Genomic DNA, 22266 nt, shown 5'->3' with positions numbered 1-22266 from the left:
ACCCTTACAGGCTGTGTTTAGCAAAGGCTTGCTGCCAGCCTTTTTTTTTTTATTATTTTTTTTTCCAGCACTGGAGGGTCTCTTTTCTGTACTGATGTCCCTTTCTTTTATTTTTTCCTTTTTCCTTTTTTTTTTCTCTGAATCCTGCACTGCCCAGCAGCAATATGCCCCCTGACTTACTTCTGGCGCTGGGGCTGCGGTAGGTAATAGCGTTTGAGCGCTAGCGTTTTCGCGCTCTTTTTCCAATGCCCCTCCTGCTCCTCTGCCACGCTCCGGGCTTTTCCGGTGTTTCTCCGAGTCTGCACGGCTGTTCCGTGATGCGTGACGCGTGCGGGGTCTATGCCGCATCACTCGTCGCCATTGTAGGGTTAGTAATAATGCCACACTGATGCGGAAAGGTAGTTGACTCCTTTATTATCCCGGAGCGCCGGGAGGGAACAACCGCTAACTATTGCGGTTGGCGCCGATCACAAGATGGCCGCCTTCCGCTTCCCGTCCCCTCATTTCCGTTTCCTGGGGACGGGACACTAGACCGTCACCACACATGCATCCCGCATGGGAGGATGGGAGGGGCTACAGGCCCGGATGTCCTCGGCACTCTGTTGTGGCCGTCTGGCTTTGGCTGAAGAGGAGTGGGGCTGCAGAGCGGGCCCCCCACCCCTCCAGTGTTGGCCTTACGTGCCCTCCGCTCTGGGAACGATCTTGCCCTTGGGTACTGCTGTGCGAGTCAACTAGGCCCTGTGATTTGGTTAGGGAAGGGGAATGGGGCTACAGGCTCGACGTGCTGCATGCAAGCTCCCCCCCAACCTTATCGGTCTCATTAGTGGGGGTGGTCACAGTGGGAGCGCGGGAGAAGAAGTGGCTCTCCGGTTTTTGGAAGCGAGGCTAGTAATCCCCCCCAGGGGTCCCACCATATGGGCCTTGCCCGTGAGGGACCCCATCCCCAAGCTCTTGTGTCTGCCCGGCCCCCACCACTAGGGACGCCTGTTGTACGGAGGGGGCCGGGAGGGGTGGTTTCTCCCACATTTCAGGTTACCTTCCCCCAAGTCCAACCTTCCACTATAGCTCATGTGAGCGTGGGCAGGAAGGTGGGGGAGGGTACACAGGCATTCTATGATGATCAGCCCCCAGGCTGGGGTAACATCTGCTGCTCAGGCAAACAGGAATTTCTTGGGAGCTTGCGAGCGCCAGAATATATATTTTTTGCAGTTTTATATAGGGCGACCTCGGCCCGATGGTATTAAGGCGCATTACGTGAGCACCAGTTAAATTCACAAGGACACCTTCTTTTTTGATAGGTACGGGGACTTTCAGTGATTTGCCCAGAGTCACAGGGTGTTGGGCCGACGCCGAGGCTCGAGCCTCGTTCCCTAGCTCCCAGGTCATCAGCTCTGGCCCTTACGCCACACTCTCTCCTCCTTTGAGCCTGAGGCAGGTGAAATTATGTATACCATACGTGCCCCAGGTGGGATTCCACGTACTTAGAGACTCCAAGTGGCATCAGAGGGGGCCTGATGCACCCCGTCTCCCGTCCGGGTCAGAGACCGAGCCCCCCCCTCTCTGCCCTTTCTCGTGTGCAGGCCTCGTGAGCCTGGCGTTCGCCGGCTGGGTTCAGTGGTTGGGGGGTATTCAGAGCTGGGGTTGCACTTTGCCGTCGATTTTCAAATACTGGGGTGCCTACAGGGTCGAACCGGGGGCTGGGCTGCGGTCCGGGGGGACCATCGGGCCCAGACCCGCTCGGGCATAGGTCTTCCCTAGGCTGCCTTTGACATGCACGCATCTTGTTTGTACGGCTGATTTCAGAACGGTCCTACGTGTGGCTTTCCGGCCGGGTCGCTTTATATTGAAGGTATGTCTAGTCAATTAACTTTTTGTTCCGTCCTGCAGATGTAAGTATGCCCTTATACCCATGTCTTCCTGCAAGCTGCGCTTGGCCGAGCGGTCTAAGGTGCTGAATTTTAGGCTCCAGTATCTCTGGAGGCTTGGGTTCGGATCCCATCACTGTCAAATATTTTAATTGGCAAATAAACGTGTAAAATGATATATAATTGTAGGACTATAGGCTCCTCATCACTTTTGTCGAGACAATGTGTTAGTTTCTGTCTAGCTGTTTGTTGAGATACATAAACACACACACTTTAGCTATTTGGAACTTGCAATCTGCCGCTTCCCCAGAACTGGTACTGATTGTTTTCATCAGAACGTACGTCAAATACTAGTGGCATAGTAGTTGCATCGGTACCCTTGCCCCGCAACCCTTCACCCAAATAATACACAGACAAGTATGTTTGGGAAGTAAAAGTTGCAGGTTTATTTGTGGTACAAATAACAAAGCGGGTTAACTGATAGGCGACCCCTCCGCCCCGCAACCCCTTGTTGCAGGGCGCCTGAATTCGAGCCAAAGAAACAGACACTAGTGGCCCCTGGCCACGTGTCGACCGGGGAGGCAAGCCTCCCCCCGGTGGACCTACCGTCCACCTGCCCCGCCCACCTCTGAACAAGGGAGAGTCAACTCACACCCTGCCCAGCTAGGAGGGGCGTTATTAGCAAACCCCCGGTTGCTCAGGTTACAACCGCCCTAAGGACTAACGGGGTGCCGTTGAGCCAAGTCCCCAAGAAGGGCCCCTTAGCTATGTATGACTCAGTATGGTGCCTCTCGCACTGTGGCTTCAGGTCCTGTTCCTGCGCCTGTCCTGTATGGGGGCCGCCATGTAACTCCTCCTGCAACCTGGAAGACAAGAAACAACATTATTATGGCCCCCTCCCCACTTCCCCCCTTCCATCGGGTGAGCGGTAGGGAGGGGAGAGAACTGCGGGCCTCGCGTCCGACGTTGTAGGGGGGGAAGTGGGGGAGCGTAGGGGGCTCAGGGGTAATGGCTGGGCTGGCGAGGGCAGCCGGGAGTAACCAGGTGGACAGGGGCAGCAGCAAAGAGGGCGCCAAGGGGCGAGCGCGCCCCATATAGGCAGACACCGGAAGGGGGGGTGTGGCCAGAGTGTTTGTCCCCGCCCACCCACCCTCCCCAAGGCGGGCCCGCGGTTCCCTGCGCACTACTACGGGGTTTGCCCTCCTATGGGGTCCCCTGCAGGGACCGCGGGCCTCCCGCATAGTAGTTGCATCGGTACCCTTGCCCCGCAACCCTTCACCCAAATAATACACAGACAAGTATGTTTGGGAAGTAAAAGTTGCAGGTTTATTTGTGGTACAAATAACAAAGCGGGTTAACTGATAGGCGACCCCTCCGCCCCGCAACCCCTTGTTGCAGGGCGCCTGAATTCGAGCCAAAGAAACAGACACTAGTGGCCCCTGGCCACGTGTCGACCGGGGAGGCAAGCCTCCCCCCGGTGGACCTACCGTCCACCTGCCCCGCCCACCTCTGAACAAGGGAGAGTCAACTCACACCCTGCCCAGCTAGGAGGGGCGTTATTAGCAAACCCCCGGTTGCTCAGGTTACAACCGCCCTAAGGACTAACGGGGTGCCGTTGAGCCAAGTCCCCAAGAAGGGCCCCTTAGCTATGTATGACTCAGTATGGTGCCTCTCGCACTGTGGCTTCAGGTCCTGTTCCTGCGCCTGTCCTGTATGGGGGCCGCCTTCTCTTTTTCCACAGCCCTGGGTGTGGCACCCGCTGCGCCCAGAGCCCCCACTACCTAGCCCTTACCACCCTTTCTATCGACATCCTGCTCTTTCTAGCGCCTCTCCCAAGTCTAATAGGAAAATCGCCATCCCCACTTTGGACAAGTGAACCCCATCGGATTCCCAGCAGCCAATAGACTTGGCATGCAGCAGGCCATGCCTAATGAAGCCTATGCCCCTCTGTTCGCTAAATTTACGCATTGCCGCGTTTACGCGCCTGCGTGATATTTCCAGTGCTTCCCGTGATATTGCCCCATGCCAAATTGGTCTGGGGGAAATCTCAGACCAGTATATGCTGCACTGCCCTAGCTCGCCACTCAGGGTGCTCAGGTCTTTCCTCATTATGTCCAACAAGCGCCTTTTGCCTAATGAGACCAGGTCGTTCCCCCCTAAGTGTACCACTAGAATGCTCGGCCTACGCTTGTGCTCCTTTACTAATCTACGCAGCGTTCCTAACAGTGCGACCCAGCGCATCCCGGAGAAGCCGAACCATAATATCTCGGTGTTGGTGAGGCCGTGCCTCCATGTGGTAGCATTCACCCATCTCTCCATTCTTGTGACATAGGAGTGCCCCATCACCCACACCTCTTTCCCTGCAATAAAAACACAGTGTGTTGAAAATTGTATTTTATTGACACACTTCAAAAGGCCTTGTAATGGCAACACACACCACGTGGCTCCAATTGTGAACCACCAAAATAATTAAGGCATTATTACGGATATTTACATTATTTACATTATGTCGCCTCGTTAACCACCTGTCTGCTCACCGGGTGTATCACATTCAGTGGGCGGACATACCTCCTGTAGCAGTTGGAGTCCCAACGACCCACTTTTTTTATCCTTTCATCAGGGAGGCCCGCCCTGAAGGCCGTTGTGGCCGCGCCTATCCTAAATGAATGTGTGCTAAATTTTGCCCCTTCAACTATGTATCCTGCCAAGAACAAGCACCCTTGCATCACGTGGTCCACTTGATACTTGGTGACTGGGGAGCAATCAGAGTGGATGAGCAACAGGCCCTCTGACTGAGGGCGGAGTGGAAGGAACGCGGCCAGCAGAGCCACTGGGCAGTAACTGTCATTCCCTAGGCGCTGCAAGGTGATGATCCTACCCTTGCCTGTTTGGTCTGTCTTAGAGGAATGCAGGAAGATCTCCACTGACACTGCTGTAGCGCGGGTGTTCCTAAACGAGATGGCCCTGGGGTTGGACTCTTTCTTTGACCGTGCCACCAGTTCGCTGATCCTAAACGCACCGAAGAATGCTAGACTAAACGTTAATGCAAAGAGGGCTGCCTCATATGCGGAGCTCGTAACTGCCGGCAAGGCATCTATCATGCTTTTCAGGGTATCATAGTCAATGGGGGCCCTCTGATCTGCGAGTGTGGGCATGACCCTAGCCCAGCCTTTGAGTGCCGCCCTGGTTGCGAACTCCGTCGTGGGGTCCTTCTGACCAGACAGTCGAGCGTGGTGCCCGATGGCGGACAAGTGCCCAGCCATCCAAGAGTGGCTCTTCCCTTCATCTTTCGCCCAGATCATGAACGCTTGCACTTTTCCGCGCTGCCTGACTTCATCCCGCTCCCAAGGGCCCATGGCTTCACAAAATGTCCTCACGCATGTTTGGTATCTCCTCATCGTGCTAGGTGCTACTGACATCTCGCCTAGCTCCCTGATGCGCTGCGCCACCGCAGCAGGAGCCATAGCCGAGCCGGGAAAGGCGTCATCTCTTCCCTCGCCCTGGGCCACGCCTCGCGGAACCGCTGCCAATGGAAACGGGAAAGAGCGTCAGCAGCCGTGTTTAATGCTCCCGGGATGTGCTTAGCCTTGCATTCTACATTGTTATATAAACAAACTTTGACCAGTTCCCTCAATAGACATAGTACAAGTGCACATGATGCTGACTGGGTATTGATGGCTTGGACTACCGCCATATTATCGGACCATAAGACCACTCTCTTTGCAGACAGTAAGGCCGGCCAGAGGTGAAAAGCCACCACGATCGGGAAGAGTTCTAGGACCGTAATGTTGGAGGTGATCTTCTTCTTCCTCCAAGCATTAGGCCACCCTGCTGCGCACCAATCTCTGTCTAGAATTGCCCCAAAGCCATCCCTTCCTGACGCGTCAGTAAACAGCGTCAGTTCCTGGCTGCTGGTCCAGGGTTCCCTCCATATTACTGATCCATTGAAGTGCCTGAGGAACTCCCCCCACACCTTAAGATCCTCCTTGACCCCAAAACTCAACCGCACCTGGTGGTGCCTGCGCTTGATCTTTGCTGCCGTCCTTGCCAACCTGCGCGCGAAGGCCCTACCCGCGGGGATCACCTTGGTAGCGAAGCTGAGCCTCCCGTGCAGGCTCTGGATGTCCTCTAGTGATACCTTGTCCTGCCCTAGCACCTGCTCAATTTGTGCCGCTAGCTCTGTGACCTTCTCGGCCGGGAGCCTGGCCTCGCCTGCTAGTGTGTCAATTTCTATCCCCAGGAACACTAATGCCTGCGCTGGACCCACGGTCTTCCCTGGCGCCAGGGGGACTCCTAAGTACCTTGTCATGCTCTGGAATTTCCCCAATGCCTCCGCACAGTCCTTTGACTCTGCCCCGCCTACAAACAGGAAGTCATCCAAGTAGTGGGTGACGCCTGGTACACCTTCCACGCTCTGCAGTACCCATTGCAAGAACGTGCTAAAGGCCTCAAAGAAAGCACACGAAATGGAGCAACCCATGGGCATGCATCTGTCGTAATAGTACTCGTTGTCCACCCGGAACCCCAGTAAGTTCTGGCTGCAGGGGTGTACCGGCAGTAGCCTAAACGCAGACTCAATATCAGCCTTTGCTAGCCAGGCCCCTTTCCCGGCCCTGCGCACGAGATCCATGGCCACATCGAATGAACAATATGAGACAGAGCATACCCCTTCTTCCAGGTTGTGATTAATTGACTCCCCCTCCGGGTACGACAGGTGGTGTATCAGCCTGAAGGCTCCTGGCTCTTTCTTTGGCACTATACCCAGGGGGGAAACCACAAAGTTGTGTAGTGGAGGTAGCGGGAAAGGGCCAGCAACCCTCCCCAGCTCCAGTTCCTTCCTTACCTTTGCCCTTACTACTCCCGGGTTGTCCCTGGCCGACTTCAAATTGTCAGCGTCCCTGGCAGCTGGGGGTCCTACATATGGGATAATGAAACCTTCTGCAAAGCCCCCCAAGAGCAATCTACCATCAACTTCGTTGGGGTATCTGTTCAGTAATGGCATCATTCTTTCCAGTTTAATCGGGGAGGGCCCTTTCACAACGCTTAGTGCTGGTTTACCTAGCAGACATCCAAGGGCTGCGCCTGCCGCGGGTGCTTCGCTGAGTCGCAGGATGCTTGGCGAGAAGGGTGCGTGGGAGCCAAGGGTGCCGGGGGGGGGGGGGGGTTGGACGCGCTGCAGATGGTAGGGGGTTACTTGTACTGCCCACCCCTGCCCCCGTGGTGATTGCCTGGTCTTTGACCCTTGTTGGACCTACAGGACCCCGCCTGATGCTGTCCTCCGCAGTTGCTACACGTGTGCGTGAATCTACAAGAACTCCCCCAGTGGCAGTGTCCACTATTGAACAGTCTGCATGACCCAGTGGATGACCCCGTGGATGTCCCTGACGGGGTTTTCCCGCTTCCCCTCTTCTGACCTCTCCCCCTATGGCCCCCTCGAAAGGGCGGCATCTTATGCTCTCGCTGGGTTGAGGGGTTAGGCTTGTCGTTGGGTGACGCCTGGCTTTCCTGTGTCTTACTGCTATTCGTCACCCCCTGGAGCGCTCTGGACCCCATATGGTCCATCCATAACTGGACCTCTTTATGGTCCCAACGCATATTCGGGGATCTAGACATCTTTTTTCTGAATTCCCTATCATACTCCAACCAGCCTACACCTCCCCACTTCTTTGCCTCGTTGTGTATGAGCCTCCCATACTGTACCAGTGCTGGACCTTGTTCGCTAAACTTTTCCATAATGACCGATGACAGGATAGCAAAGGCTTCCAACCAATTATCAATACTTTTTTCTGGCCAAGGCTGGTATTTCACCTTTTTCTCATCCTCTTTTGCCCCTGCCTTGCGTGCATCAGCCCCCTGCTGCCCCAACATCAGTAAAGAGAAGATATCTAAGAATTCTCGCCTCCATATTAACTCCTTTGCTGCCTGAGGTACTTCCCAGGACAGACACGAGCGCCCTGACAGTAAGGGGGCATCAAATTGGACATCGTCCTCGCCTGGCAGCGCTGGGGAGGGGGGTGTTGGCGTGGGGTCAGGTATCACTGTGTCAGGGGTGGAAACTGGCGCCGCTGGGGGGGGGGTTATCGAATCTGGTGCCTGCGGTGGCAGGGGTGCCGGCACCGCTGTAGCTGCTGGTGTTACTAATGGACCCCGGGCGCCCACTGGTTGTGACGGATATGCCGGGGGGGCGCTAGGTAGGGAGGAGCCTTCTCGCCCCCTCCCAGTCTCATCTGATATAATGTGTTCAACACCGGCTCCCCATACATTCGCTGGTAGAACTCCCCCCCCGCTAGGTCCAGACATCACACTTTCCCTCATTTCTTTCATGAATATCTCCAGTGTGGACATCATCTTACCCAGGTCACTTCTGGTAGCATACTCTGCCACCGGGGGGATGTTAGCTGGCAAACTCGCTGGGCCAGGGGGCTCCTGTGCCCGGGATTGTGCGTATGAGGCGTTCGGTGTGTCATGCACAACAGCTACTGTCGTGCTCACAGTGGCCTTCTTTTTAGGCGGTGGCGGGAAGTCTTTATTCGTGGGCACTTTAGCCCTTTTGGACGCCCTCACGTGTCCTGTACTATTGTAATCCTCATCCTCCACCGCAATAATGTCATTGTTCGCACTAGAGTTCACCGGGTTAACCTTCAGTAACTTGGTGGCCCATTCCACCCCATTCGTCTCGACCAACTGATGGAAAATTGCCGCGTGCGCCGCCTGGGCCTCGGTGACGGCCGTCCCTGCTCCTGACATCGTGCCGCTTCCTGAAAGAAAAAACGTCGTGACTAATGGGCCTGACCTCTATGATTTGGCTATCTAGGGTCTTGCCCCAGTCCAAACACACTGAAGCCCCTGTGAAGTAACAGTGAGCCACCTTAACCTTCGACATTACACTCTAACACTTTCCCATACTTACTTCGAGTTAGCCTAAGTAACCGAGGCGAAGGGCACGCTGTTCCTTGACTGCGACGCCACGAATCGATACCTGCCAAGTGTCCTGTCCCTGTAAATATCGATATAAACATTCATGTTAGCCCCCAACAGTTTGAACTGGGAGCCTGTTGACCTGAACAGAGCACCGCTTCCGGCCGTGCCATCGTCATGCCCAACTAAGACTAGGGGAACCGGACAATGAACACCGGCCCCCTAGGATACATAACCCTACCCTTACGTGGACAGCCCCCCATGACGCTCTTACCTTCCGCTTTGAGAGGGGGGGGGGGGGGGGTCGTTCACTGTGCTCCCGTCACGCTTTGTCCCGATCCTTTGATTGCCTGGAATTGGGGGAAAATGAAATTACGACGTGCCGCAGTAAACAATTCTCCCTAACATTCCCCTCCTTATAACTTGAATGATCCATCCGCCACTACTACATTCCACCGCTGTAGCTGCCGTGACCATTCAACCCAACGCACAGTGCTAGCGGCCTGATTCCCCTGCACCTGAATGGTGCGGCCGGTGCCTGCACGCCCTGTACTGTAATTGGAGTGACCGTCCCAGCTGGACCCCCCCGGGGCGTGCCTAGGTGGCGGCGCATGGCAAGGCGCCCCGCAAGCGGCTGAGTCCTGCGGGGACTGTGGCGCAGGACGCTGGCTGCCTGGTGCTGCCCGCCTGCTCAAGAGCCTTTATTGTAATGCAGATCCCACTGCTGTAGCTCAAACCACCACCATCCAAACAGGATACACATTGAAGTGGTATCCATAATAAACCCGACACTCCATACCCCCGCAAAGAGAACAAAAGTGCGGGAACCAGCAACCTACAAGAGCGTCACCGTCACTCATAGTGCATAGGTGATGCCTGCAACTAAACACACCCCTCGCGTGCCACCCAAGGCGTCCGCGTTTAGGTGAATGCCGGCCATGTGCAGTGACACACCCCTCGCGTGCCGCCCATAGCGTCCGCGTTTAAGGGAAATGCCGCCCGTGTGCGGTGACATTCCCGCAGCAGGGCACCTGGACCAACCAACAGAAATTGTCGGGGACAGAAAAACTTAAGGACATACTAATGCGTGATTATTCCTGCCCAAATGCGTTTAATTCCATTTGAAAGGAATGACTTTGTCCCCAAGCACACCCAATGTAAAGGAGCGGTTGTGCTGCGCATGCAGGGAGCGTACGTAATGGCGGCAGCCGCGTGCACGTGATATTCCTGCCCAAATGCGTTTAATTCCATTTGAAAGGAATGACTTTGTCCCCAAGCACACCCAATGTAAAGGAGCGGTTGTGCTGCGCATGCCGGGAGCGTACGTAATGGCGGCAGCCGCGTGCACGTGATGACGGCCGCCGCCTCGAACCTGCCTGCCGCTTAGCCTCTAGCCCCTTTTAATGTTCTTAAATGCGGGCCGCGTCTAGGGAGCCATAGCGACCGCGTGGCCTGCCTGGCGTGCAAAAATCCCGACTTCCTATCTGCGGGTGTTTAAAAATGGCGGCCGCGCTTGGTGGGCAATGGCGGCCGCGTGCTCGTGGCAATGGCCGCTGCCGGACCTGCCTGGCGTTCAAACAGTGGCGGCCGGGCTCGGTGGGCAGTGGCGGCCTGCACACATTGGAATGGGCGGTATGCATTTGCTGGGGAGACTGCGCACATGCATGCCGCTGGGATTTCATATCTTTTCCCGGCCATCACTACAATGTGCTTACATATTAAAACACCAATGGCTGCCTGCCCGCATTGTCTGGAGCGGTATGCAAATGCTGGTGCGACCTCGCACCGGATTGAATTATATCCCGCCCATCAAGCATTAAAACCAGACCACAACAACCCGCCGCGCAACAAACGGGCTAACGAGACTTGACGGCGGACCCACAAGCCGGTCCCCGCCCCGCACAAGCCGTTCCCGATCCCCGCCACTGCAGCCCTTCTCCCCGTTGCACCAGTGAACATCACCCTGTAGCCACCGCGCGCAACACACGGGAGTAACGACCCTTTACGGTGGACCCACAAGCCGGTCCCCGCTCCGCACAAGCCGCTCCCCGCCAAGCAGCATTATCCCCTCGCGCCACAACAAAGCTACCACGACCCTCAACCACGGTGGCGCCATTGGCCCCCCGCGCTAAGGACGCGTGCACGAAGCCACCTAAGAGCAACGGACCATGGGCTCCCCCGTGGTAAACCACGCAGCCCTGTCGACTCGGAATTACCGAGGACGGGGGCTCGGGGGGGAGGCCTTAAATGATCCCTTACCTCAGCAATCGGAGAGAACTGCGGGCCTCGCGTCCGACGTTGTAGGGGGGGAAGTGGGGGAGCGTAGGGGGCTCAGGGGTAATGGCTGGGCTGGCGAGGGCAGCCGGGAGTGACCAGGTGGACAGGGGCAGCAGCAAAGAGGGCGCCAAGGGGCGAGCGCGCCCCATATAGGCAGACACCGGAAGGGAGGGTGTGGCCAGAGTGTTTGTCCCCGCCCACCCACCCTCCCCAAGGCGGGCCCGCGGTTCCCTGCGCACTACTACGGGGTTTGCCCTCCTATGGGGTCCCCTGCAGGGACCGCGGGCCTCCCGCAAAAGACCCACTTATCCTGGTTTGAAGCAAGTAACAAAGTCCTTTGTGTTTTGCCAAACGGGAACGGTTACCAATTCTAGAACTGTGTTAGAATTCTCTCCTGCAACTGTTTCCTCACGTTTAATTGCTATGACGCTAGAGTAGGAGACTTTGGGAAGACTAGCATTCTAAGGGATTTACAATTTGTGTTTAAAAGCCAGTCAGGATTCGCAGCAGTATGACAATCATGTACTCACTCTTATGGTCTGGGAGGTAAAGAAAGGGAATGAGTTAAGAAGTGATTCAAAATCACGCACACCAAAGTGTACATAGGTCATTATTAGACTTAGCATTTGAGTATTGGTCATTATTTTCCAGACACTACACTACTGCATCAGGTTTTGGAGGTACACAAGTATTTGCCCCACTCTACTCCTTACGGGAATGTGATGTGGACCCCCAAGTTCTCGTAACTAACAAACAGGCTTGGCCTTGGTACAGGCCCTGGTACGCAGTTCAGGCAGTTTATTAACTGCAGACCAAGCTTTAGCACTTTTATTAAAAATTTTCTCAAACCGCTATATGTATCAAGCTATTTAGCATTCGCAAAGGCCGAAATTCTGCGAATTTCGGCCTTTGCGAATGCTAAATAGACAAATGGAATGTATCAAACAAGTTTGATGCAAAATAGGGATTAGCAAAATTTGCTAATCCTTATTTTGCGATTGCACTTAAGGAATTGCAAATTTTGCGATTCCTTAAATGCAATGTATCGAACAAATATTATGGAAAAAATGCCATTAAGGATTAGCAAATTACCACCAACTTCTAGTTGGTGGTAATTTGCGAATTCTTATCAAAAAGCTTTTCTGAAAAAAACCAAAGGTGCCATATGACGCCCATACATGCCCTTAGGGCATGTATGTGCGCCATATGCCCCCAAATGTCTTTTTCAGGGGTGCAGCAGGGTGTTCTTGAGACACCCCTGCACCCTTGGAAAAATCCCTAATTTGCGATCAGCAAATTGCTAATCGCAAATTGCACTTTCATTCCTATGGGCCTCCTGGCCCATGGAAATGAAGGGGTAATTTGCGAATGACAATTTGCTAATCTCAAATTAGGAATGCTAAGGAATCGCTATTGGAAAGCGATTTTGTACATACATACCGTTTTGCATTTCCTAAATAGCGATTCCTTAAAATTCGCTATTTAGGAAATGCAAAATGGTTTGTTGATACATATAGCGGAAAGTAACATATGGGTCGGCACCTGGGTTCCTTCAAAGGACTTGGATGTTGTGACAGATTTTCTGTGTTCGGTGTTTTGAAACACCTAGATTTCCAGCTCGCCAGCTCTTGGCATGGGATTAGCAGCGTGGGGGCATTGATGGACCCTGTTCCATTGCAGAGAATCCATATTTGTATATGACGGGAGCAGGCTTCTAATGGATGTTTTATGCCTCAAATGAGGAACCGCGCTGGAGAACCGCCCTACTCACATGGGGGCCACCTGAAGTATCAACAGGTATAAGGGTCATAGCACACTGGGGTCAGTTTGCTAGGGTCTGGGACAACCAGGTTCAGGAGGGAGGCTAACTTTCGTGTCTGCCATTTGAGGCAGTATTTCACCTCTGCTAGTACTTGGTGCGCTTTTGTGGCTTGCGCGCATTTGACCTTTTCCTCTTGTAAATTACCGTTTGATGCCTCTTGTATTTTGTTTGCTCGCAGTTGTCGCTTTTGCCTCATATGACTTGGCTTTTGCTTTTGTGATTTGTTCACTTGTGGTTGTCTCCCCAGGTGTCATTACGGTTCCTGTTGTGGTGCGCTCTGTTTCGTTCTTCGTGCGACTGGCACGGGAGAGCACAGGTTCCACCCCATTAGCGAAATGTAATTGTAACCAAGGAGCTATAGCTCAAGGGTAAATCTTGTGCCTATGGTGGTGAAGGCTCTCACAAGAAAGGGGTTCGTACTCTGCCATTGCCGTCATGGTAGCCTAATGTGTTACATTTTCAAACTGCTTTTATGCAACGGGGGGGGCGCGAACATTCCGTTCTCCTTGCACCTCGCCTGGGGGGCATGCGCAGGTTCCACACCATGGGAGAAATACAATTGTAGGCAACTGGTGAGTCTGAGCATATCAGGTATCTCCTGTGCAATAATTGGATGTTTTCTCTTGTAAAACAACTGATGAGTCTGGGCAGTTTGTTTATTTCCTGGGCAATAATTGGTTTGATCTCTTGGTAAGCAATGGTGGAGTGTGGGCAAATCATGCATCCCCTGTGCCATAATTGAAATGTGTTTTCTTGTAAACAACTGGTGAGTCGGGGCATACCATGCATCCCCTGTGCAATAATGGAATGTGTTCTTTTGTACAGCAACTTGTGCTCAAGTAAGGGGCTCTGATCCTGGCGATCGAGTTAGCAATAGGGTTACCTGTCAATGCTGGTTATGGGCTGTTTTCATGGATTGTTCTCTCTTCCAGAAACGCACAGATTTCGTTCTATAATGGTCAAACCACGCCTAGCTGGCTGGCCTGCCAGGGCTCTTAGCAGGTACAGAGGAAGAACACACTGGGGCCAGTGTGTGGGGTTCTGGGTCAGCACGTCCAGGAATGGAGGGTAAACTTTTTCTAATTCCAGGACAATCGGATCAAGTACACAGGTACCACTCTGAGAAGGACAGGTGGGAACGGAAGCAGGAATGGACAGGGCGTGCTCCGGGCTCGGAGCCTGATTGCTGTCCCTGGTTATGTGATCTTGGGGGTGCCGGGTGCTGGACACCCCGGGGAGGGGTCGCAGGATGCGCCTGAGGCTTTTGTTAACATTCTACCTTTTCACGCACACAGATTTACGTATTGTCACTCTAACGCACCAAAGCTCAAAAGAACAACAACGTGTGTGTGTACGTAAGTACTGTAGATCAGGGTGGTAGCAGAGTAGCTCGAGACGTTGGAGTCATTGAGGCAACCAAGACACAGGGGAAATAGTGGGTTTTCAGACATTTCTTTTTCTCTTCGTTGGGATTCGTGGCATGAACAGTCCAGCATGGATGGTCAGGGATCTCCCTCCTCCCTTTTTTGTGTCACGCGGACAGTATTTGCTAATGATTATGGTTCACTAGCGTGTGTTCTTGTGACATCCCGGTTCAGACCTCTTGAAGGGGAGAGTAGAAGCATTGTTAAGTGTAGCGGTTGTGCAATTACCTTGACATCCTTACACATCAGCCCCAGTTGTGCTTAATTACCTTATGCAACTTCTGGCCTCAGCTCATAGGTGACAGGAGGAGTAACCACAGGTGTAGAGGGGCAGAAGACTTGTATGGTACTCATTGGGGGGTGCCCCGGGGTCTTTTCCAGAATTATCTAAAGATCAGTACTTGTGACATACTATGGGGTTTGCACACAGTAGGGGAGAGGGCCTGTCCAGGTAGTCACGGGCAACAGTACTGTCCATTGCGTACCTTGTTTAATCCCTCAAGGTGTGATAGTCAAGTCTGGATTTCCGTAAGCGCGGCTAGGGACTTCCACATATTTTTCAGCAGCGAGTTCTCCTGTGATATATTTTGACTAGGTGGTTTACTAATGTTGTTTCACTCAGTAATTCAAGAGCATGGTTGACAATTGCCTTCGGCCCAGGGCATCCTTTTAGCCTTAAGGAGGCCTGGTTCGCTTCATTTGACACACTTCGAGTTGGATACAGATGGGTGAGTTCTGTTGGGACGAATGCCCCGTTGGAAAGAGCTCCTTAGGCTAAGGCGTGTGCAGCATGGACCTGGGGTAATCCAGCTCAGGCTTGCTTCTGGGTTTGAAAGTTGATGGGATGGACCATTTGGGGCTGCACCCTGCATAAACCAGATGTCACAGTGAATTCTAGCACAGGTTGTGCTTTATCAAGATTTACAGTTTTGGATATTAACACATGCCCTAGGCACAGTTACTATTAGTTCCTGATTGCCCTACTCCAGCACAACACCACATATATTGTACAGCCAAATGTTCATGTTATACGTTCCACCGACCCCGATGGGGGCTAAGCACAAATCTTCAGCGGTGCAAGCATTGCGGGACGAGTGGGGTGAGTAGGGGTCGCAACTAGACTCCTGCAGCAGGGAGTGCCGCAAGGCGACAAGGAGCTGGTATAAATTAGGTCTGACAAGTACCGCTGGGTGCCTGCCAACTGGTCACTGCAGGGGTTTATAGTGATATCAGGGTCCGGGAAGGGGCATGGCAAAGTAATCCTGGGCTGTATCACATGCAGGGTGTGGTGGTCCAAACCTCAGTTCATAGGATTACTCCGTATTGGGTCTAACTAACGAGCATCTCAGTTGTGTTCTAATTTACAGCCCCTTGTTTTACCATCTGTGACTAGGTTGGCCACGGAAATTATTAAAGCGTTGTCAGGCATGTCCAAGTAAGGGTTAGAGGCCAGAAGGCGGCCCTGGGTTTCAAGTTCACAGGCCTGTTGAGCGGCAGAACTGTTAGGACTTGTGTTCAACCTTTTGGTCACAGGTTCAGATCCTGGTGGTCCTCTACGCATTTCTTTCGTCTGAGGCCATTAGATCACTGACATTGGAGTTGAGTATCACTAAACTACGGGGTTCTCCCGCCCTACAGCATTAGCAGACATCCATGCAGGGTGGAAGTTGTCTTCCAACAAGTGTGCTACGGTCCTCCAACGAGTGCTAGACACAGCCATGGGGACCTCGCGCCGGAGGGTGAACAGCGCCATGCGTATAGTCACAGTAATTAGGGGTTTGGTTTTAGCCAGTATGGGTTACTGCATGCTGAGTCCAGAGGGTGTCTAGATCCAGATGGAATACACCTGTCCAAATGGGGAATGGACCCTTTCTTGCTTGATCTGGGGGAGGCCTTGGGTTCAGCAGGGTGTAGGTGTTAGACCTAACATCCTTGGCGTGGTTTCCCCTGACTTTTTGATCTCTACCTCCTATGTTTTTTGACTCTATGCTGGATTACGTTTTGCTGGTTTAGATGCTTGTAGTGGATTACTGCCAAATTCGCTTTTCACTGCAGCAAGGCCACCTTGCCCATAGGACAGAATGAGGGGGGGGTGGGGGCCCATGAGTACCTGCCTATCTTCCCCCAGGAACAAGATAGAAAAGCCAAACCTGGTTTCTCAGTATTCAGAAATCCATATTATATCTTTTAGCATAGGTGGTTTTTAAATGTTGTGTCTGAAAATAGCACTTTTAGAATGTGGCTAATTTCTTGTCCAGTCTGTCCGTGGGCCTGCCTGGGTGTGCGAGTTAGAGGGAGTGTGACAGGGTCTGGGAAAGCTCCAGCAGTGGGATGATAGCTGGCTGCCCCTGAAGGTTAGGTGGAGGAGTGGTCTTGGGCTGTGCCCTGCCTTTTACGATACCGGCTCCCCTGTCTGCTGGATGACGGATGTCCCTGCCTCCCCGCTTCAAAGAGAAAGATTCCCCAGGACCGAGAGACTCCCACCACCAGGGTCTGGACAAGGGCGACCCGTGCTTAAATCACAAAACCTCAAAGGCATCAAAGACAATTTTTTGTATAAAAGAAAGACCCGTGTACACTAGAGGCAGACTACTTCTGACTGAAGGGGAGAATCCCTGCTGAAGAGGACACCGTAAGAAGACCCCAGGAACAGTGCTGCCATTGCTGTGTGTCTGGAAGCTGACCTGCTGTCTTGTCTTGTCCTGCCTAAGAGGGACCGTTGGGACTGTGCTGTGTGCTTGGTCCCCCTCCTGACAAGAAGAACTCTCCAAGGGCTAGAAGTCGAGCTAGCCTCCTGATCCCAGGAATCAGGGCCATCAACTTCCTGTCGTTTTGACCTGCACCGCTCTGCTGTCTTCAGAGCGGTAAGATCACCCTTTCTAGCCGCTGCACCGGAGGAGAACAAGAACGGCGTGTGCCTTGCCGGCCCGCTCTCCCCCTGGTGCCTGTTTGGCCAAAGATCACCGCTGCGGCCACAGGGCCTGTCTGGCCGTGCCTTCCCCCAAGCGCTGAGGACCCCTAACCTCCACCACAGGAGCCGCGAGGTCCAGAGGGCCCCCCGCCGAGGAATTGCACGGAGAAAATCGCCGTGAGGGGAGAGGGGTTCGTCGTCCCCGCCGCGCTGCGATTGGTCCGTGGGCCCTGACGTCATCGATGAAATCACCAGAAGCCGCGCTGGGAGTGGCTGGCGGCTCGCCGCGTCATCGGGAGGAAAGCCCGGAAGCAGCGCGGGGATTGGCCCATCGCGTCTGCCACGAGCTTCGCGTCCTGCCTGCTGCTCCCCCCCCCCAGGTAACGCTCGAGTGTGGGCCTCGGACGAGCGCGTGTCCACCTGGGGGGAGAGGTGGGGCAATTAGAGTGAGGATAGCCGGCGTCGGCCGGCACTGAAGGAAGCTATTGCCGAGCCCCTCCCTGGAAGCCCGTACCGGCACCAGAGTGAAGTGCAGTACCGGGCTAAAAGGAAGTCATTGCTTGGACCATCATCCGAGTAACCCTCAAGAGGTACAGTGCATGGGGGCATTCCATTCTTACGCGCATACGCGCCCAGGGTTCCCATGAAGAGAGGGGCCGTCCTTTTCAACCAAAGACTGCTCGGGGTGCATTCTGAATTGCACAATCTTTTGCAACAGACTCTTTTTACTTTTTAAGAACACTTTCCCTAAGAAGAGTACTTTTGTTTCAAGAAGCATATTTTATGTTGGTTTATGTCCGTTTTAAGTCTGCCTAAAAATATATAAAAATATTTTTTTATATCAGACTTGTGTGTTGTCCGTTTGTGGTGTTCATTATAATTACTGAAGGTGTTGGTGCAAATACTTTACACATTGCCCTGGAGATAAGCCTGTCTGCTCTGCCAAGCTACCAAGGGGGTGAGCAGGGATTATCTACTAACGTCTGTCCACCTGGCCCTGACTGGAGGAGAGGGTCCCTATTTGGTCAGAAGCCTTGGCCTCTGCCAACTGGAGACAACCAATTCTAACAGTAGGTAACTAGGTCGCCTGTGGTGGGGGGGCCTGAGGTGACGGTGGCCACACCCAGTGCTGTGGCGGAGTTACAGGGCGATCCAAAGGCTGTAAGGTACAGAAGGGTACCCTCTACAGGAGCACAGTAAGGGTGCTAAAGTCAATTATCCCCAGGGAGGTCCTCGCATGGGATCCTGGAGGAACGACGGTGCCCCATTAGTCCTACGGGCGGTTGTTGACCTGAGCAACCGTGGGTTGCCTGCAACTCTCTGCCCCCCGTAGTGGGGAGAGGTGTGAGTAAGGGGTGGACTGGCCTTCCGCCGGAGGGAGGGGCTATCTCCTCCCCCAAAATGACAATACCGGTTGGTTAGGGCCACCGGGTTTTATGGCTCATCAGGTGGGCAGGCGGCATAGGGCGGCCTGCCCTGGGATCGCCCATAAGTTAACCCACCATGTTTGGCATATTGTTATGCAATTTTTTCCACCAAAATTGTGTTGTGTCTATTTATTACATTTATTGCTGTGGGAGGGCTGGGGAGTGTTCCGATATTGGCACTAAAGGTGCTCCTCATGGGTGACCAGCACAACGTGGGTGCCACGAGATGAAAAGTACTGCGGGTGGGTGGATAAGCTGCTGCGGCAGAAATGCAAGATAAAGTAAAAGTCGGGCCAAGAGCGGCGTGGAAGTGGGCGAGAGACATGAGGGAGTACAAGCAAACAGAAGGCTCCTCACCGGATGAGTGCAGCTCTGGACTCGGTGGGAATCGAGAACAGAGACGAGGCGGTGCGCCTATCCGAAAGTAGACGTGTCTCCGCTGCAGGCGAGAGAATGAGGGATCAGTGGGAAAGAATGGAAAAGGGGCTGTTGGTGCCGGAATGGTGGAGAAGTGAACTTACCCAGTAAACTACAATAGCAATTGTCCAGTGTCTGGAAGAGGAGATGGTTCCAGTGCCAGGTAGCGGCAGGTGACGAGGAGCTGGAAAGAAAGGGGTTGAAAGTGTGAGGGGTGAAAGAGAATGAAGTAAAAGGCTCTTACCCTGGTGGAGAGTGAAAACGGCGGCACACAAAGCTGTAGTGTGCTTGAAGGCAGATGCACCTGTGGGACGAAGGGGAGAATGGGCAGTATCAGTGATATGTCCATGATGAGATCAAATCGTAGAGGCAGGGAAGAAGTGAGAATGCGATGAAAGCAGCTACCTACCAGAAGGCTCTAAGCGGATGGAAGACACTGGTACCATGACTGCCGTGCTGGGACTGATTGGGAGGAAGTGTATGTATTTAAGCCGGAGTAAGACATAACAACTAGCCCACGTGAAAATGCATCATGTGGTCTGCGAGTGCGTGGCTAACGCGTTGGGGTGGGTGAAATCGGGAGGGGAGTAAAGCGCCAGTCTAATAGGACATGTAGGGTAACAAAGATGGACAGAAAGGAAATGCTCAGTCCGTAGGAGTGATGATCCTAATGAACAGGACTAGACCGTCCGTGGGGGTAATAGATCATAGAGGGGAAGGAAGTAAGAGGCGAACACGGGCAGTGGGTTTGCCAAGCTGGGTATACTGGTGTGCTAGAAACCAGTGGTTGCCAGGGTGCAAGGTCTATAAGGCGTGGTGATCAGGGGCAGAGAATAACGTCCCGCCGGCTTCAGCGTGCCAAAAAAAACCCGTGGTCTCAAAGGTGCAATAGTACCTAAGCGTGACAGATCAGTAGGGGCTGGGGGCTGTGGTCAGAGGAAAGCCAAAGAATATAAAAGCGTGGGTAGTGTGCAGGGGAGGTGGGCAGGAGGCATAGAGGCACACATGGGGGAGGCAAGGTAATAGATCATGACCTGACGAAAATACATCAAGGACCGTGCCAGGGAGGCACAGCCATGCTGCAGTGCTGGGAGCAGACCACAGAGCCCGGGTAGATGGGCTGGAACAAGGAGCATGGGGTTGAGACCTATTATAATAAGAAGTGTACTATGGGAATAAACGATGTGCAGTACTAAGCTGGGTGATAATTAATCACATGTGACATAGATGATATTTAGAGATGACATGCAGTATCAATAGGTAATTCCCTGTATAAACTCAGGATGCAGAAACATGATGGATTTAGATGTACGGCCTCAGTATGCCCAGGACTGTGCTCATCAAGGTCCTAACTATTACTACCTTCTGGCGGCCGCCAGTAGGTGATATATATATATATATTATATAAATATATATATATATATATATATACATATATATATATATATTACCTACTGGCGGTCGCCAGTAGGTATATATAGTTAGGATTTTTTCTCTATGGGATTTTTGAAAATTCTATGTCTAATAACTTTGGCGTTTGTGGACGGAATTGGCTGAAATTTTCAGGAAAATGGAACATTTTGTTTCTGAGCAGCCCCTGAATATTTGGGGGGGTTTCGTCAAGGGGGGGCTGAGAAAAAAGGGGGTCCCAAAACACGTTTTTCCCATGCAATTTTCCATAGGGCGGTTGGCCTCACTTTTAGCCCGAACGGCTGAATGGATTTCCACGAAACTTGGCAAAATTGTAGGGACTGGTAGCCCAATGTGCCTTTGCTAGGTCTCAATATATGTGCTCCAGTGAATTTTGATAAATTAACGTTCAAAAAAATATATATATCTGTAACAGCGCTCCGGGTAGCGCCCCGGTTCGCGTACTTGACGCGTAACGGAACTTCGCGAAGCGAAGCTGATTGGCTCTCTGGTGTCTGTCAACATTCTAAACAGTCCGGAGCGGCCGCCATCTTGTCTCTCGGTAGGATCGAGAGACAAGAGGAGGCCAAAACAAAGGGGGAAATGACCATAAGGGGGCATAGTAGATTCTCCCTGGCCCCCTAGGTTTGATGTGGAGGCTTCAAAAGGGCCCCGCGGGGCAAAAAAAAGTTTTCGTTTTTTTGCGAGGGGAGTGCCCGGTACGCGCACCGGGAAGCGGTGTGGGAAGCGTACTATGAGGGAAAAAGAATGATAGACTTTTCAAATATTGTATGTTTATTGATTGTTCGTTTTGTTGTTTTTTTTGTTTTTTTTTATTTATTTATTTTTATATTTAAACGGGGACGTTTCGGACATTCTACTTTTGTGCATTGGGCGGTGGTAATCTAAATGATGAGGGTGGTGTTACTAAGGCATTAAAACAAAAAAACACTGACATATAGTTCCCTTTTAAGGGTCAGATTAGGGGACATCAGTCGTCTTACCTGTCCTTTCTTTCTCAGCCAATTAAGTTCCAACATTTTACAGAAAGGAGAGGTAGTAATATGGCAAAATACGATCGTTTTGTTTCTATCAATTTGTTCAAACACTGTCGTGTCTAAAGCCAATTATACCTGTACCAGCGAGGTACAGTGTCGTCATTTATTCAAAAGGGAGCAAGGGAGCCCTCAGAGGGAGAGAGCGTTGTGCATCCGAATAGGCTATTAGTACACGTACAACATAAAGAGAGAGAGAGAAAAACTTGTATAATAATAGGTTATTCAGTGCACACACATATAGAACAGTACGGGTCGGTTTCACGTATGAAACACAAGCTGAGGGAAAACATAAATTAATAATAATAGTAGACAATTTTTGTTGGTAACCTCGTTTTTGAAAACACTTACTCCTTTTTTAGTTGGTCGGACACTAGTCCAGTCGTGCTTATACTCACGGTGGGACCTTCCAACATCTAGAAAATGATGATCCAAGCTGATGTAAAGGAGGGGTGTCAGTCGGACGTGCGATGGTACAATTCTGACTTTTCCACGAGGGTGGAAGAAGAAGGGGTAAATCTAAAACATAATATCCCTAATTTCTGGGCTGAGGGGGATCTTGGATGAACCCCAACCCGGGGTACTCTTAACTTCTCTTATTTAGTCAGCACATAAATTGACTTACTGGTGCGCATTATTTTGGGTGTACATTTGGGATATCGGTTGGGGTCGGGTTCGTCGTACTGAAATAACCCTTCAAGTTTCTGGTGTAGGCTACTCTCCCATTCACTAGCTCCAGA

The sequence above is a fragment of the Lissotriton helveticus genome, chromosome 6 (assembly GCF_964261635.1).
Source record: "Lissotriton helveticus chromosome 6, aLisHel1.1, whole genome shotgun sequence".
Taxonomy (NCBI): Eukaryota; Metazoa; Chordata; class Amphibia; order Caudata; family Salamandridae; genus Lissotriton; species Lissotriton helveticus.
This window is presented reverse-complemented; position numbering follows the sequence as displayed.